The sequence below is a fragment of the Cibotium barometz genome, chromosome 63, assembly GCF_041138505.1.
Source record: "Cibotium barometz isolate CiBa-2024 chromosome 63, ASM4113850v1, whole genome shotgun sequence".
Lineage (NCBI taxonomy): Eukaryota > Viridiplantae > Streptophyta > Polypodiopsida > Cyatheales > Cibotiaceae > Cibotium > Cibotium barometz.
The window spans coordinates 6,626,292-6,644,596 of record NC_141108.1 but is presented as its reverse complement, the minus strand read 5'-3'; positions in this window follow the sequence as shown (position 1 = coordinate 6,644,596).

The following is an 18,305-nucleotide window of genomic DNA, read 5'->3' as shown; positions in this document are numbered from 1 at the left end:
ATAAAAATATTTATGCCTAGAATATGATGGGAATTCCTCTTTTTGCTTTATTAAATTTATGCATAAAAACAAGATTCATCTTTTTTTTGGAAAATTTTACCATAGCTTTGCTTTGCAATTTTAGAGAATGTTCAATTTTCTAATCTTAAATAAATACTCATAATTGAAATGTGATAGGAACTCCTCTTTTAAATTAAAATTTTATTACGCATACATAGCATAATTATAAACATAATTATATTTAAACCTTTTGATTATTCTTAAAATATCCATTCATCATTACTATCTGTAAATACTTACAAAAATATTAGCATAACTCTCTTTCAATCTTAAAATGAATTAATATGATTTTTCCTAATAAAAAACAAGCTTAAAAGAATTAATCATCATTTTTAACTAGATTAAAATCATAAAAATATTTAATCTTCTTATCTAGCTTATCAAGCCTAGAGTTTTGATTAAGATAATGAGATTATCATTAAGATCCATCCTTCTAACAAGGATCTAACCATAAAGATGATTAATCTTTCAAAAGGAGAGATTTACTAATTAAAAAATATTATAATTAAGCACAAAGATTAGCATTAAAACATTTAAAAAACATTATGAATCATTGAAAAGCTTGATTTCAAGAAAAAACCATTGATTAAAAAGCGTCCCAAGCATTAGAGGGGTTGGGAAGAAGATTATCATTGAGAAAGATAGAAAAACACCATGGATTAAGGCTTACACTAAAATAAAGATAATACTGGCATGTAAATACACAAAGATGAAAATACAAAGGAATGAGGTTTTTTTTATAGGTTAGGGAGACCACTAACCGAATCCAACTGGATTCTAGAGGCTTCCAGCTTCAGTTTCAACCCAATTTGGACAAGATTTGGACCAGTTTAGCTCACTTTTTGATCCAGTTTGCAGGAGGAGAGAGGAGAGATAAAAATATCTCATTTTTTGAATTAAAAATGCAAGGTAATGATTAATAAAAGGCACCTCCTACATGAGCCCTCTCCCTCCTTACTGAGGTGTCAAAATTTAATTTTTTTACTAATAAACCTTAATTTTTAACTAATAAACTCAGTACTTGGTCAACTCTTCATCTTATGTGAGCATTTACTCATTTTTGGGGTATTTTCTTTTATTCTTTGTATTTTTGTCATCCCAACACTTGGATTAATTCTATTGGCCCTTTAGAACCTTATTTGGATCTTAGTCAAAAATATCTGAAAATGTGGATCCTTAGGCTAAGGTCTTTAATACACATATTCAATTAATTTCTAATGCACATTGGAAAATTCTTTTTGAACTTCTGTTTTAGGGGAATTCATCTTAGATATTAGGAGAAACTTTGTATCCAAAAATATCTCAAAATTGAATTATCTCTCTCTAGAATATTTTCTCTCTCTAGGATAAAAACAAGAAAAAATAATATTTTCTTGCATTATGAAATAGGGGATGATTATAGGGGACTGAGAGGAGAGCTTATACATCTTTTAGGGCTGAGGAGGAACCTTACATCCTCTCCCATTTGAGAAACGTGAGATGTCCTCATCTCGCAAAGTGGGGGTAGTCCTTTATCAGTTCTTCTTCTTTCTCCCAAGTGGCGTCCTCTAAAGGGTAGAACTTTCACTTGAACAGAAATTCTCTGAGAACTCTATTCCTGAGAACCTTCTCCCAAACGTCAAGGATTTCTTGAGGTTGGAGTACCATCTGGCCTTGAGTCGGAGAAATCAACTGTTCATCTCATCAAGCACGTAACTCAGGCTGGGTACATACTTTTTAAGTAAACTGACATGGAATACGTTATGTACTTTGAGATGGGGAGGCAAAAGAAGTCCATAAGCTAGATCTCCTACTTTCTTAGTAATGGCGTATGACCCACAATATCTCGGAGACAGCTTTTGTACTTCCCTAGAGATAAAGAACTTCTCTTGGGTCGTACATGAATGAAGACCATATCTGCTTCTTCAAACACTCTCTCCGATCTCTTCTTATCAGCATACTGCTTTTGTCTATCTTGGGCAGCCTTGATATCTTTGCGGATTGCCTACATTTGTTGCTCCATATCATCAAGCATCTGTCTGGACATATCGACCCCTGATTAATGGGTCGGACCAAGTTAATGGTGTGAGGCAATCTTGTCCGTACAGATCTTTGAATGGGCTCATCCCGATACTTTGGTGATAAGAGACAGTGTAAGCAAACTCCACTAGATGTAAGTAGATTAGCCACTTTTTGGGTTCCTTGATTGCCACACAGCATGACCAAAGAATATCTTCAATTACTTGGTTTACTCTTTCAGTCTGAACATCTGTCTCTAGATGATAAGCTGTAATGAGATCCAAGGAAGTTCATACTGCTTCAAAGAATGCAGTCCAGAACCTTGATGTGAACTTAGAATCTCTGTCGCTCACTATTCTTCTGGGGTAAGCCATGCAGCGTGAAAATCTCCTTGAGGAAGACTCTGGCAACATCCACTGTAGAGTAGGTTTCTTTTACTGGAATCAGATGGGAAACCTTGGTTAATCTGTCAACTACCACAAAAATGGAGTTGTAGCCTGATTGCACTGACGGTAATCCAGTAACAAAATCCATACTAATACATTCCCACTTCATTTGTGGAATGTCTAAGAGATGCACTTTTCCTAGCATCTTAACCCTTACTACCTTGACTCTTTGACACGTTAAGCACTGACGTACATGATTGAATACATCCCTTTTGAGTCCTGGCCAGAAGAAGCTTTTCTTTACAGACATGTAGGTCTTTATGAACCCTGGATGTCCAGCTATCAGGCTATCATGAGCTTCCCTCAAAATTTTTCCCTTTGTTTCCTCATCATTAGGAATGCATAGCTGATTATTGTAATACATGCACCCTTCGTCCATTTTGTACCCAAGAACTCGACTCATTTCCTAAGGAGTCTTGCTTTCTTACATCAGTAGGATAGCAATGGGGGCAAAGAATCTGTCCTTCATGATCTTCTCTCTTGCTTCACTGATCAATGGATTTGACACCAATGTTATTCAAGCAAGGAGGTTTTCCTACTGAGTGTATCGGCTACCACATTTTCTTTCCTTATTCGGTACTTTATCTCAAAGTCAAATTCGTGCAGGGGCTACATCCACCTTCTTTGACGCATGTTAAGATCCATTTGGGTGAAGATCCACTTCAGCATTTGATGATCTGTTCATCAAGGGGTGAATCTCGGTCCTCCCAAGAGATAATGTCTCCACAACTTCAGAGCATAAACTACTGAGAGTAACTCCAAGTCATGGTGGACAGCATAATTTCTCTCATGCATTCCGAGCTTTCTGGATTCATAGGCTACTGCATGACCTTCCTGCATAAGAGCACCTCCTAGGGTAAAACCACTAGAATCTGTAACTACCTCAAAGGGTTTAGAAAAATCTGGCAATTTAAGAACAGGGTTGGTTACTATAGCTGTCTTCAATTTATTATCAAAAGCACTCTGACACATAGCAGTCCAATGAAATAGGATGCTCTTCTTGAGAAGGTTAGTCAAAGGGGATACTATTTGAGCATACTCGGGTATAAAGATTCTATGCCATCCGGTTAATCCTAGGAATCCTCTGACTTCTTTCACTGTTTTGGGCTCTGACCAATCCACGACTGCTTAGATTTTAGCAGGGTCATGAGAAATCCTATCTTTAGATACTATGAATCCCAAGTATTCTACATGGTCAGCAGAGAAAGTGCACTTGCTCTTTTTTGCAAAGAGTTGGTGTTTCCTTAGGATCTCCAGGACTTTACGCACATGATCTTCATGGTCAGCTACATTCTTAGAGTATACCAGGATGTTATCGAAGAAGACAAGAACAAAGCCTTACTAAAAACAAGCACTCTAGCATGAGAGCAGCTGTTGATTATAAGAAAAAATTATCTTTGTATGAGGTTATTGTTGTTGACCTTTCAATGGCTATGTTGTAGAGTGCACACAGTAATGCATACTTGGTTGGGTTGTTATACTAGGACTGGGGATCGGGACTGTAAGAAATCAAGGAGCGCTTCCTTTCAAGGAATGGTGGGGCATCAACAAGAAAAAGACTAATTGACTTGACCCATAGTGCAATGGCAGAGGCTAATCTGGATTGCCCAAAAGTGAAGCAAGAGTAGAAATCTGTGCAACATAAAAGACCAATCTTGGCATCTCCAGTTGTTGTGCTTGAGAATGATAGCCATAGGCTAGAGTATGTGACTGTGTGACAGTTAACAAAAAAGAACTAGCTATTCCGACTCCTCCAAAATCCATGTTGCCCTCCATTCAAGAGAAGACACTAGTGAAAACACTATGGGGGATAAGATGGAAAAAACCTAAGTCTAAAGTTACATTTTGGATTTTTGCAAGATACAAAGTAGCATTGTGGTGCCCTGATTAATCCACACGGTGGACCACAGTAAGGTGGTGTGCCTGCGCCTTGTTTTTGGGGATGACGTACTTACCCGGGACACAATGGTGCCTCGGGTGGCATTCGGGAGGGATTTGTATAGTTCTGTGCTACTGTGAATACACATTTCTAGCATGTGGACACCAAGTGGGTGGTTGCACCACCACTTGGGCCCACTCTAGGTGTTTGACCAGTTGTAGAAGTATTTCTTGAATCAGTATCCCCAAAACTTCTTGATCAAAATTCTGAATTTCATACCAAATTCCTCGAATTCTATAACCTTGATCCATAGATCAATTTAAAGGGTCTCAAACTTAGTTTTAGATTTGGCAGAGTTTTGAGTGTATTTTTCTAAACTGGTCACACCTTCTTTCCTCTAAACTGACGAAAGAGTTTGGTCTTGGTCATAGGTGATTTAAGGTTCGAGTCGAATAAGATTTTTCCTGAGCTATCTTTCTCAAAAAGGTTTGATAATTGAGTTACTATTTTACTAAATTTCTTTCTTTGAATATTCACTTAATTGATTTCTAAATTAGATATAAATTCCAATAAGGAATAAATTAATCATGTATCTGAATATTTCGATCTCGATAGATTTCTTGAATTTTCTTCTTACAATCCGTGTGAATATAAAACGATAGAAATTTCTCTCTTAGAGTATTTAATTATTCATTTATCAAATACTCATAGAATTTAAGAGAATTCTAATTTTGACATAAAAATTCTTTATGCTTTATGCATAAAAATCAACTTCAATGGAAATAACTCTTTTATATAAAAAAAGAATTTCTTTATGCATCTATTTATGCATAAAAATAAATTTTTATAGGAATAACACTTTTATAATAAAAAAATTCCTTTATGCATCTTTCTATGCATAAAAATCAATTTTAATAAGATTAACACTTTTGTAATAAAAAATTCCTTTATGCATCTTTCTATGCATAAAAATCAATTTTAATAAGAATAACACTTTTGTAATAAAAAAATTCCTTTATGCATATTTCTATGCATAAAAATCAAATTTAATAAGAATAACACTTTTGTAATAAAAAAAGTTCTTTATGCATACAAATCAAATTTAATAAGAATAACACTTTTGTAATAAAAAAATTCCTTTATGCATCTTTCTATGCATAAAAATCAAATTTAATAAGAATAACACTTTTGTAATAAAAAAATTCCTTTATGCATCTTTCTATGCATAATAATCAATTTTAATAAGAATAACACTTTTGTAATAAAAAAATTCCTTTGTGCATCTTTCTATGCATAAAAATCAATTTTAATAAGAATAACACTTTTGCAGTAAAAAAAATTCCTTTATGCATCTTTCTATGTATAAAAATCAAATTTAATGAGAATAACACTTTTATAATTAAAAATTTCCATTATGCATCTTTCTATGCATAGAAATCAACTTTAATAAGAATAACACTTTTATAATAAAAACAAATTCATTTATGCATCTTTCTATGCATAAAAATCAAATTTAAGAATAACACTTTTGTAATTAAAAAATTCCTTTATGAATCTTTCTATGCATAAAAATCAAATTTAATAAGCATAAGACTTTTGTAATTAAAAAAAATCCTTTATGCATCTTTCTATGCATAGAAATTAAATTTAATAAAAATAACACTTTTAAAATAAAAACATTTCCACTATGCATATAAATCAATTTTAATAATTAATATCAGTGATATCCATGCATATTGATAGGTGAATATGTACATGGAGTAATTAGAATATTTCTTTTAGATGCAAAAATGGTGGGAATTACTCTTTTGGAATAACATAAAAACAAACTTTCTTTTCCACAAAATTCTAGAAAAGTTTTCCATAAGCTCCTTTGTATGGCTGACCATTTCTCATTTTTATCATTCTTTATTTAACTTAAATTAACCTAAATTAGATTCATAGAACTTTAATCTACACAATTTTCTAAATTCAAGAGAGTAAACAATAAGAAGAGTTAAATTAATCCGTTAGTTATCTTTCTAGGATTAACAAAGGCTGGAATGTAAAGAAGAAAAGAAGGGGGTGGCCTTTTCTTCAAAGGCATAGCATTTGAATTTGATTCAATCATCTGCAATTCAAAGGCATAGCATTTGAATTTAATTCAATCATCTGCAATTCATAAGAAGAGTTAAATTAATCCGTTAGTTATCTTTCTAGGATTAACAAAGGCTGGAATGTAAAGAAGAAGAGAAGGGGGTGGCCTTTTCTTCAAAGGCATAGCATTTGAATTTGATTCAATCATCTGCAATTCAAAGGCATAGCATTTGAATTTAATTCAATCATCTGCAATTCATAAAAATCAAGAAAACCATAGATTTTGCATTAAAATTTGTAAACAAAGTAAGAAAATTGGCTTACATGGAGCTTGTAAGCTCTCCTTTGGCTTGAGGGATTGAGGGTTTTACTAATGTTTGAAGCAATAGTGGCCACCAATTCACTTTGGAGAGGATTAGGCCAAAAACAATTGAATTATTAAAAAATTCAATGTAGATGGCTCAGGACAGGAGAGTAGAGTAACAGTGCATAAAACACCATTAAGCTTTTACAAAGGGGGAGGCTTCTATTTATAGGAAAAAGTGAGCCTCTAACCAAGCAAAATGATTCTAGAATTTTCCAGATTAGTTTGGTCAATTTTTGACCATTTTTTGGTTAGTTCAGCTTACTTTTTGGATCTAGTTTTGAAATAGGAGAGAGGAGAGAGATGAAAATATCTCATTTTATTGATTAAAAATTAGGGGTAATGATGAGAAAAAGGCGCCTACTTCATGAGGGGAGATCCCCACACCACTGAGGTGTCAAATTTCAAATTGTTTAATTCTTTTCTTTGGTTCTTAGTTCACTCTTCATCTTATGTGAGCATTTACTCATTTTTGGGGGGTTTTTCTTTTATTCTTCAATTTATCTCCTCCCTACACTTGGATTGATCCTATTGGACCATAATCCAAAAATTTGTAAAAATCTAGACTCTTAGGCTAAGGTCCTTTATACCTATTTTCAATTAATTCCAATTGCACATTGGAAAGTTCTTTTTGAATTTCTATTTCAAGGGAAACCATTTTAGACACTAGGAGGATTTTTATATCCAAAATATCTCAATTTTGAATTACCTCCCTTTAGACATTTTCTCTCTCTAGGCCAAAATAGGGTAAAAGAGGATCTTTCTTTTATTTCAGAGAGAGGGATATAATTATAAGACCAGAAGGGGAGGTTCTTACACCTGCACACCTCAAAAGTTGGAGGGAGGAATCTTACATTGGCAAGGGTTGTGGACTCAATCTCCTTCTTGAGGGCTTTTATAGTCAACCCGTCCTGCCTTTGTTATTCTTTATACTCTGCCACCAACATGTCTAGCTCCTCAATCTACACTCCGAGGAGGGCAGCCTCATCCCTAGCTTTTTTGTAGATGCCCAGGCATACTCACGCAGCTCATCATCGTGGATTATGTCCATAGACGATCCCTTGTATAGTACTAGCTCCTTTCCTTTCCCCTCAGGCTGCTCCTGCATCTTCTTCTCATCCAATTTTATCTTGGTGAACTTCTTCTTCCATGTCTCTACTTCCCGCGTAAGTTGCTCATTTTGAGCTTGTAACTCCTTTTCCTTGCTGGTGTCTGCTTCACTGGATCTTGCCTCCTTGTCTCCTTGGTCGTGGGCATCAATCTCCAGGGCTCTTGCCTCCTTGTCACCTTGGTTGTGGGCAGCATTCTCTAAGGATCTTGTGGGAAAACCTTTTGTCAGCTTTCCTACATCTAGATTTTCAGAACCTCCCTTCGAATTTTCATCTTACCTTTGGGAAGGGGACTATCTACTTGCAGGTGGGTGTGGGGGGCAGCATTGTCGCTGGTCAATTTTATGGACAGTAATGGAGTCAATCGAAGAGGTTACAATGCTATTTAGAAGTCACTATCTTTAGTTCTTGATGCCAAGGGAATCAAAGGGAAACTACTTCCAACTCCTATAGATGTCTGGAGATTTTGGGACAAGCTGAATGAAGAGGTATTGCAATACATCGGTAAACCCTACCACATTGAAGAGGAGTTTGGAGAAAGTGGTAGCATTCAATACAATCAATTCAACAATATATTCCTAGATATGGAGCTTTTGCAAAAGATAATGGTAGAGTTCTATGACATCACTTACGAGGAGACAAGGGGTGTGCTTCAATTTGTCATCAAGCTTGATGACAAATTGATGAATGTGAGATTATCAAAATGAAAAAGGTAGAAAGAGTGACAATAACACTAATGAATAGAGCACTCATGAAGGATGATAATTTGTAATATTTCAGCATGCAATCTGAAACAAATATTGGCTAGGACCATTTGAGGTAAATCATATTGCATTTATCTACAGACTTGTTTTTCTCTTGTTTAGGAAGAAAGTTGACATTATCTATTTATCTGTACAGGTCAAGAAAGAAGATCATAAGCACCAAGATAGGAAAAGTATATAAATCTAACTACATTAGAAGAATCAAGTACGAACAATGGAAAAATCTCCATAATGCAGTGAAAGATCAAGAGAGTGAATCAAGGCATGCAAAGGTAGAGGTTTGGCGATCAATTGATGTTCTTTTCAGAATGTGTGACAAAGTTAACTAGACACAACAAGATAAAAAGAGCTTTCAAGACAACCTGCAAACTTTCAAAAGAGTCATAAAGATAGCCTGGACAAATTCCAACATAACACACTACATGGTAAGGTTCATGATTATGTTATTTTAGTTGACATTCACAACTGATTGATGTACAAGTGATTCTCTCTTTGTTGATATGCATCATATTCTCTACAACCATATGCCATTTTTTATCCAAAAATATGGAAACCCTAGTACTTGGAACACTCAAGGGATGGAAAAGTCACACTATATGGCACGAAATGCATATTTCAGGCATACACAACATGGTGGAGGAAGGAGAAAAGCAAACAGCATGCATGAAGTATTCCAATGCTTCTACCACTCAATACTCCAACAACTACATAGGAAAGAAACCTTAAAGTCGTCTAAGATGCTTGAGACACTTAGAGATATAGAAAAGAGAAAATAGAAAAGATCTGAAGCTTTTAAAAACTCAAGTGCTATCCAAGCACAAAACAAATGGAGAGAGAAAAAGATTTATGTAAATCACCCGCTAGATTAATAGAATGTAATGATACAAGAGATTTTTGAATACAATCTCAGGACTCTCTATCCTCCCTGAGTAATTTATAACACGGCGTGCTGGTTGCTTGAATCTAAGTAGAAAATGTTTTCCATACTCATCTAACTCCTCAAGATTCTCTATACCTAAGGATAAAGCATTAGCAGTGCATGTAAGAAAGTAAGCTCTCCTAGAAGCTCTTAAGCCAGGGTAGTATCCAAAAATATCTACTGCACTTACTTTCTCTACAAGAATTATCTTGTTGTATGTTTTGGGTATTATTGTACCGCCAAGAAAGCGAGAGAGTGTCTTGAACAAGAAATTTGCTAAGACACCCTATTGGCTCATAGAATTATGGTAGATCAAAATCTTTGCAGTTGATAATCTCTTCAGATAGTAAGATAATGCAGCGTCTCTACCACGGTAGCTCTGATTGTGCCTCTGTAAAAATTGATCTAGCTCTTCCATAAAGGTCTGCAAGAAATTTGAATACCACAGAAATATAAGAGAGAGAGAGAGTGAGAGAGAGAGAGAGAGAGAGAGAGAGAGAGATTCCAGTACCTGAGTCTATATGATATTGCTCTCACTAGCCCCAGAAGCGTAGACAAAATCTAACAATTTTTCATCAAATGATAGTGACTTATCTTTCAAAATCCCTGTTACAACCTTGTGTCCCTTACGAGTTCCTATAGAGAAATCAACATGAGAGAGAGAGAGAGAGAGATTCCAGTACCTGAGTCTATATGATATTGCTCACTAGCCCCAGAAGCGTAGACAAAATCTAACAATTTTTCATCAAATGATAGTGACTTATCTTTCAAAATCCCTGTTACAACCTTGTGTCCCTTACGAGTTCCTATAGAGAAATCAACATCCCTTTTTACTGACTTCCTTGGCACGATAGAAATCCTTGAGATCTAAAAGCATCTAAAGATTTTAAAATAATTTCTTGAAAGAAGGTATGTGAAAAAGCGTAATACATCTACCTGCTCTGGAATATATATTTTGATTGATGTCAGTTTCCATTTTGTCGCGCTTTTCCTCCATTCTAACAGGTGAAATAACTGTACTCAAAGCGCAGTTTAAGTCGTTGTTTCTCTCGGAAGCAAGTGACAGCTAGATTCTCGCAACAACTGGGGTGTAGAAACTCTAACTGTGTCAAAATCTAGACTTTTCTCGAGAAACCTTAGAGAAATTTGGGGCAAAAAACTCTCCAGTTCCGTGAGTTTGTGTGAGAATAGTTTATTGGCTGTGCTATTTAAGTTCGAACGTGATATTTAAACATGACCATATGACATTCAATCATAGCATGACACATGGAGTGCTTTGATATTTGTGTTAACGATCAATCTGCATGCAACGAATAAAACAATGACATGTGGCAAAAAAAGTACTCTCTACACATGTCGCATTTAAAGCGCACTTTCCCATTATTTAATATCATTTTATTTCTTGCAATCCGTGAATGCGTGTTTGGTTTTTTGTCTCAAAATCCAACTTAAGCTGATCTTGTGTACTTCAGACACCTCTCACGACCAACGCTCCATCTCAGCCTCCAACGCTCTAGCTCACAAACCCCGCTCTAGCTGCCTCACAATAATGCTCCATCTTCCTCTGACATGTACCTATTCTAGATCACATTACCACCATCACCAAAACAGCATTAAAATTACCTTTTAAAAACCAGAACTCATTGGAAGCGCATTTGTTCCTTATTTATTAAGGGTAACACCTGTTGAGTGAAGAAGTCATTATTTAAGCTTGTTTTTTTTAAATTATGACAATACAGTCGTCCCTGTACATAAAAATAAATGTATGTTTAATACATATATATTGTCATATTTGTAAAGAAATATACTTAAATATATTTTAACTCTATATATATGTTCAGCGATAACTCTATTGTCATATTTATTTTAACATAAAACACAATATACCAAAATCTTTATGATAGTCGAACGGCACGATATCTCGTTTTCAGTCTTCTTATTTTTTCTTATTCACGTTAAATGGCTACTAGATGCATATATTCTAGCTACTCAAAGTGAATAGTCGAAATTAAAAGATCCCAAATTAGTAGCTACTCAAAGTGAATATCGTGTCTTTTGGCTATATGCACCATATTTCTATATGATGAACTACCTGCGAATATAGTTGTGTATGTGTATATAGACACACACACACACACACACACACACACACACGAGCATTTGGCCATGATAGCCGAAAGATGCTGTCATGCATTTTTCTGAGAGGTGTTTTGGGCTTGTGTACATATGGGATGCGTGGTATGCAAATAAACTTTGCCCTGAATGCCCTGGCAAATGTACACACTGAATGGTTTTACAGTGAGCTGGTACACATGTTGTTTTTTTCGGGAGCAGGTGCTTGAGATTGGAAGTTTTTTTATTGCAGCAATGTGTGCGGGTGGTTGCCAAATGCAGGGCACCGACCGATTCAAAAGAGAGGCCGCCTTTGGAGCATGGGGAATTAACATGTTTGGCAAGTCGAGGTGTAGCTGATGATTAATGCTGAAAGCTAGGGGAAAGAGTGATTGTAGCCATCCTTGAGGCCTTCGAAAATATATATATATATATATATATAATATCGATGTGGCCAGCTTGAAGGGTCCACATGGAGGCTTGTGCTGAAGCCAATGCCTTCGCCAGCACGATGAGGGAGATGCTAGAAGGTTGGTGAAGAGTGGTGAGTCGGCGTGGGAGAAAGGTAGCCGCCTTGTGCCAGAAGCCGCTGGGGGGTGATTCTGCAGCAGCAGCAGAGAGAGAGAGAGAGCCAGGGAGTGGCTCTCTGGTGGTTCTGTAGACAGATGCAAAAGAAGTGTTGTCGCCTCGAAAAAGGGAGACTTCTCCGACCAGCGACGAGCAGAGAATGGAGAGAAGAGTCGTCGGGCTGCTGGGGCGACCCCTGGTGTGCGCAGGCATGGCTGGTAGGCCACGCCTGCTGGGGCGGCCCCTGGTGTGCGAAGGCGTGGCTGGTAGGCCACTGTTGTGACAATTGGCGACTGCCAAGTAGAGAGAACAAGAGGGCTGACGGCGTGGGTGAAGCCGTCTTGGTGAAGAAGCGAGTCGAGTCGTGGTGTGAAGGAAAGGAAGCCTCTCGAGTGATCGTGTAGAGCGAAAGCTGTTGGCAAGCGACCAGAGCCTAAGGAGCTGGATGCGCAGGCTGGCGACGGCCTTGGTGAAGCGCTCTGGTGGACGGCGTGGATGTGTGTAGCGAAAAGAAGAGAGGGGACAGAGTGAAGCAGTGAAGGAGGGTTGCTGGTGGGGCTTGCCTACGACACTTGGCAGGTAGCAGCTGGACAAAGAGTAGCCGGGCTATAGAGGAAGTTGAGGGTTGCTAGTGGGGCACCCTCTGAAGATAAGCAGAGACCGGGAGACTGAGGCTTGGTTGTCAGACGCAAGGGTGAATTCCCTTGGCAGTAAATCCAAGCCTAAGTCTTGGTTTTTGGTGTAATTGCTGAGTTTGTTTGAAGTGTGATGAAGATGGGACTGGATTTCCCAAAGTTTTATGGTGTGAATGGTGCTGTGTATGTTTTTGCTGGATGATCAATTGTCTATCGTGGTTTTGAGCTATCTTTCTGGTGTAGGTGGGTGGTGAATAGTGGAAAGTGTTCCAGCCGGTGGCTGGTGGTGCCCCCGTTGTCGTGGTGTTTTCCAAGGTTGGGAGGTGAAGGGCTATAGAGGCATGGTCTTTTTTTCTTATTTTCACCTCACAACGCAATATCACGTTTTTGTAAACCTCTTAGATTTTCATATTCGCGTCAAATGGCTACGAAGGTGCAAGCATGAAAATATATCTAAATATGTGTGTGTGTGTGTGTGTGTGTGTGTGTGTATATATATATATATATATATATATATATATATATATATATATATATATGTATATGTATATGTACGTATATATACATATATGTGTGTGTGTGTGGTCTTAGTATGAGTGCCATTCCAGTGGTGGGCACGGTTCCCCATACTGCTAGATTAGTTTGGATTGGGTTACTTTCAATCTATCCTATATCAAGTCCATGGTCTAGTGGCGGTGTGGGCTCTCTTTTACGCTAGCATTCCATGCCCCTATCCCTAGGATGTGGACCGTCTAATTATGTGTTTCCCAAGATAAAGTTTTTGAGCCTTACAACAACAATGCTTCTTTGTGATTGTGTAGGGGATTTTGGGTATTGCTCGAGGGGGCTGGTGGTCTGTCCATGCACTGGACCACCAATCCTCCTGTCTTTAAGTCAGGGGTAGTGTGTCTCATGCTAGGATGTTCCTCGGACTTGCTGGTGTTGTTGAGGACTAACACTGTTTGGCTCTGAGCTATGTTGACCAAAGGCTCTGATCTTACAAGCATGGGAGTGTTAGAAGCATCCACGTCGTTAAACAAAGGGTTGTTTTGCATCAATTTCTCTAAGCATAAGTGCATGAATGTGGGAATTGGAAGTGCTAGATCCCCCTCTGAATAGTAGTAGTTTTTTTTTGTGAAGGTACGGCCATACGCAAGGTAAGGAACGGGTGTTTGCTTCTAGAATGTACGGGCATACACTAAGCAAGGAACTGGCATTCGCTTAGAAAGGTACAGATGTACGCTTAAGGAAGGTACGGGTGTGGCTAGGCAAATGGTACGGGCATAGGCTTTTGAAGGAACGTGTGTACTCTTGTGAAGGAACATGCATACGCTTGTGAAGGAACGAGTGTACTCTTTTGAAGGAACATGCGTACGCTTGATGGGTTAGGCAAATCTTCTAAATGCACAGGGACGACGTGTCTTCTGACACCCACCCCCTAATATTCTCATGAGTGTACAACTGTACCCTTTTTGTACCCCTCTTCAATGCTCTTTATGCCCTTATAAATGCACTTTATTCTCCTTGAATTCCCATTGCTCATACTTATGAAGCAGATTTGAAAAGATCTACCCAGGAGGAAGGAACGGTACATATACATATATACATATATGTGTGTGTGTACATATACATACATACATATATATATATATATACTTATATACATATATTTTCATGCTTGCACCTTCGTAGCCATTTGACGCAAATATGAAAATCCAAGAGGTTTGCAAACGGCATATCACGTCTTTCGGCTATCATGACCAATTGCTCATATTCTTGTACCTGCGTTTATATAGAAATGTAAAGCGTATATGTGGATACGTGTGTGTGTGTGTATAAAGTGTATATGTGGATACGTGTGTGTGTGTGTATAAAGTGTATATGAGATATATATATATATATACACTTATGGATATGCTTTGAAATGTGCAGTTTTTTGTATATATATATATATACACTTATGGATATGCTTTGAAATGTGCAGTTTTTTGTATGGCGAGGACTAAGAGAATTGCCTGTAGGCAGGCAAGGGTCCCGATATGTTAGTACAAAGGCTGTTGCTAAACAGAGGAGAAAGGGAAAGCCTATGCACATTTTGAAACAAGCCAGGTGTAGAATATTTTCTCAAAGGCTAACTATTTTAAGGGAGATTAGGAAAGCTCAAAAATGTATTGAGCTATGTATTCCTAAGGCTCCTTTCCAGAGGTTAGTGAGATTAGTTTGTGATCAATGGTATCTTCAAATGAGGTGGAAGAGAACAGGCTTGCTTTGTCTTCAAGAGGCAGCAAAGATTTTATTCTAGAATATTTCAATGATATGTGTATAGTTGCTACACATGCACATAGAATCACCATCATGGTTAAAGATTTGGAGGCTCTGAAGAGAGTTAGATGGAAATTCGAGAAGCTTCTGTTTCCTGTCGGGATAATTGATCGTAAAATGAGAGATATTCTTATGATACCCCCTGTTAGGAAGCAGAGCGATCACAGAGGCTACACATGAAGTTAATACAAGAGCGAGAGCTGAATAGGAGGCTAGGTTATAGCAGGTAGCACTGAAGCAAAAGAATGCAAAGGCCATGGAGAAGCCTACAGAGGATGAGCTTTCAAGGGACAAGTTGTACCAGGAGGAGGAAACTGCAAAATTAGAAGCTATTAATTTACATGAAATGTTAAAATTTCAGAAATGGTATATATGTCTTCATAGCCTTGGACGATGGGGAGAGACAACTTAGTCTTGACTTGGTGGACCTAAATATATTGAAGCAAGAGAGACATCAGATATCTGACTCTATTGTGTATGTTTGTCTAAAGTAAGTTCTTCTTCATTTGAGTATACTATATTTGTTTGCTTCAAATTTGATAATTTCTGGTGTTAATGTTTATCTTTTTTATTTGGCAGTTTGGTAAAGTGTAAGATCCCTACAGAGTCCTAGACTAAAGTTTTTATTCTTAATTCTCAACTGGCTCCTCTCTGCTAAGGATCAAAAGTACTCCACCGGCGGATAACATAAGAAGATGGTTTACCTGCTGCAACTTCAGGGAAGTCAACATGATTATTTTTCCATACGAATATACATATTTTTTGATATTATTTAAAATTTTGATTGATTTAATTTCTTGTTTTTAACTTTGGTTTTTAATGTTTCAGCAATCATTAGAGCCTTGTCTGTTTGGAGCTAGACAAGAAGATTGTTTGGACTATGAATTCCATACCAAGCACACACCTTGAATTGAGACTGTGAGTCTTGTTCATTTATGTTACTCTAAATTACCAATATGCCTTGATAGTTGTATTAAGAGAATGCTTGCAGCTATTGGCCCTATTTGCCTTGTTGAAGGTATTTTTGACTGTACAATCAAGAAAATATCTGTGCCATATCAAACAGATTGCTATTCGTGTGGCTAGAGAACTAATATAGCGCTATAGAGTAACCATGATACGGATGATCTTAAAACCTCTTTGTGGAGCGCTATAGAGTAACCATGATACGGATGATCTTAAAACGTGCTGAGGAGAAGACCCCATAGAACAAACCTACTTTCCCAGATGAGGTTGAGGTTCTCGTCGATGACGATGGACCTAGTCAGCCAGAGCCCAACCAACCCCAGGGGAAGGAGGAGGAGAGTGTTGAGCAAGAGAAGAATGGTGAGGACAGAAAAGGAGAGAAGGAGGAGGAGGGCAGAGAAGAGAAGGGTGAGGAGGAGGGCAGAGAAGAGGAGGTTGAGGAGGGCATGGAAGAGAAGGGTGAGAAGGAGAAGATGGATGAGGAGGAGAAGAAAGATGAGAAGGTTGAGGAGGGCAGGGAAGAGAAGTGTGAGATGGAGAATATGGGTGAGGAGGAGAAGAAGGATGAGAATGTTGTGGAAGACCAGAACAATGAGCTGGAAGAGGAGGAGGGAGTTGAGCTCAAGGACACAGATGGAGATGTGGAACATGCACCTCAAAAGATTGATGTGAGCCAATAGACAATTTATTTGTAAAATTCTTTAAAGACATGCCCACTACATTTTTAAGTAGTGAAGGTTTGTAACATTTCTTATCAAACTAATTGAAATGTTTTTTGAATTCAAAGACTGATCATTCTAGACGTAGGAAATCTGTTCCTTTCAATATTAGCGGGGCGAGAACATTTTGTATAGGGTATATGCACATGATGCTGAGGCCAAGAGTGGCAAATTTTGTCAAGTTTGTGCTCAATTTTTTTCGGGCTGCCAGTTGGTCCTCAATGGCTTCGCAGAACTTGGAATCTATGATCAGAGAGATGTTTCATCCAAGCAAAGAGGGAGTGCCACTGTACACACTAAGCCCTTTGCCATTATCCATCTACCTGTTGACATACATAATACTTTGTTGATAGATGATACCACTGAGATGGGGATATTTAATCCAGAGCACACTTGTATATCACCCCTACCTTTTGAGGGAGATGTAGATGATAGGTTTTTGGAACAAACACTAATTCCTTATTTAAAATGCTTGTACGATTTTTCTAGCATAGTTCGAGAATATGTAAAAAAACAATCCATTTAATTGAAGTAATTTCTTATAAATCAAAGTGATGACTCATATACATTGCAAGCTTTCTTTCATTGCTAATATAAAAAAGAAGTACTGATAATATAAAAATGATGAACATTGTCTTGCAATCAAAAGTGTTGATAATATAAAAAAGTACATTGTCTTGGATCAAAATTACATTGTCTTGGATCAAAATTACATTGTCTTGGATCAAAATTACATGGGTAATTGAAGTTATATAGGAATGATAATTACTTTGTTTTGCAAATCTTTGCAAATAATTGTCTTTTCTCTTCTTTATTGCACCTTTCTTCCATTGTGAAAGAAATAAAATTCTGATCGCATTTCATGTATGCATTTGTCTATGATATCTTTCCTCAAATACTGTAGACTACATAGCTCCCGCACTGAAATGACTGTGAGCAAGGTTGAGTCTGCATCATATACTTCAATATCTCCACCTTGTTGCCCTCTAAACTGGCTGCTTCCTGATCCATTGGAACTAGCTCTCCTTTGATGTAATGAGACCATTTGTACCAATATGACATGATGAATTTCTGTGTTGCTATCATGTACTTAACATTCACTGTCTCTGATGCAATCTGGCAATGGATCTCTTCATGCACTTTCCTGTCCCAGCTCTTGTCAAGTAAAGTTGCCAAGAATGTAGAATCTAGAGTTTTGCAAATGAGCAGAGTCTTTGTAATTTTAACCTCACAGAAATTGAAAAGCTCCACAAAAACAGTTATTGGCAGGTAGAGCACAATTTTCACTATCTGTGTGGGACTACTCCCCCGCAGTGATCGCTACGCGTCTTTGTAAAGCTTACTCTTAACAGATTCTATAATGCATGAA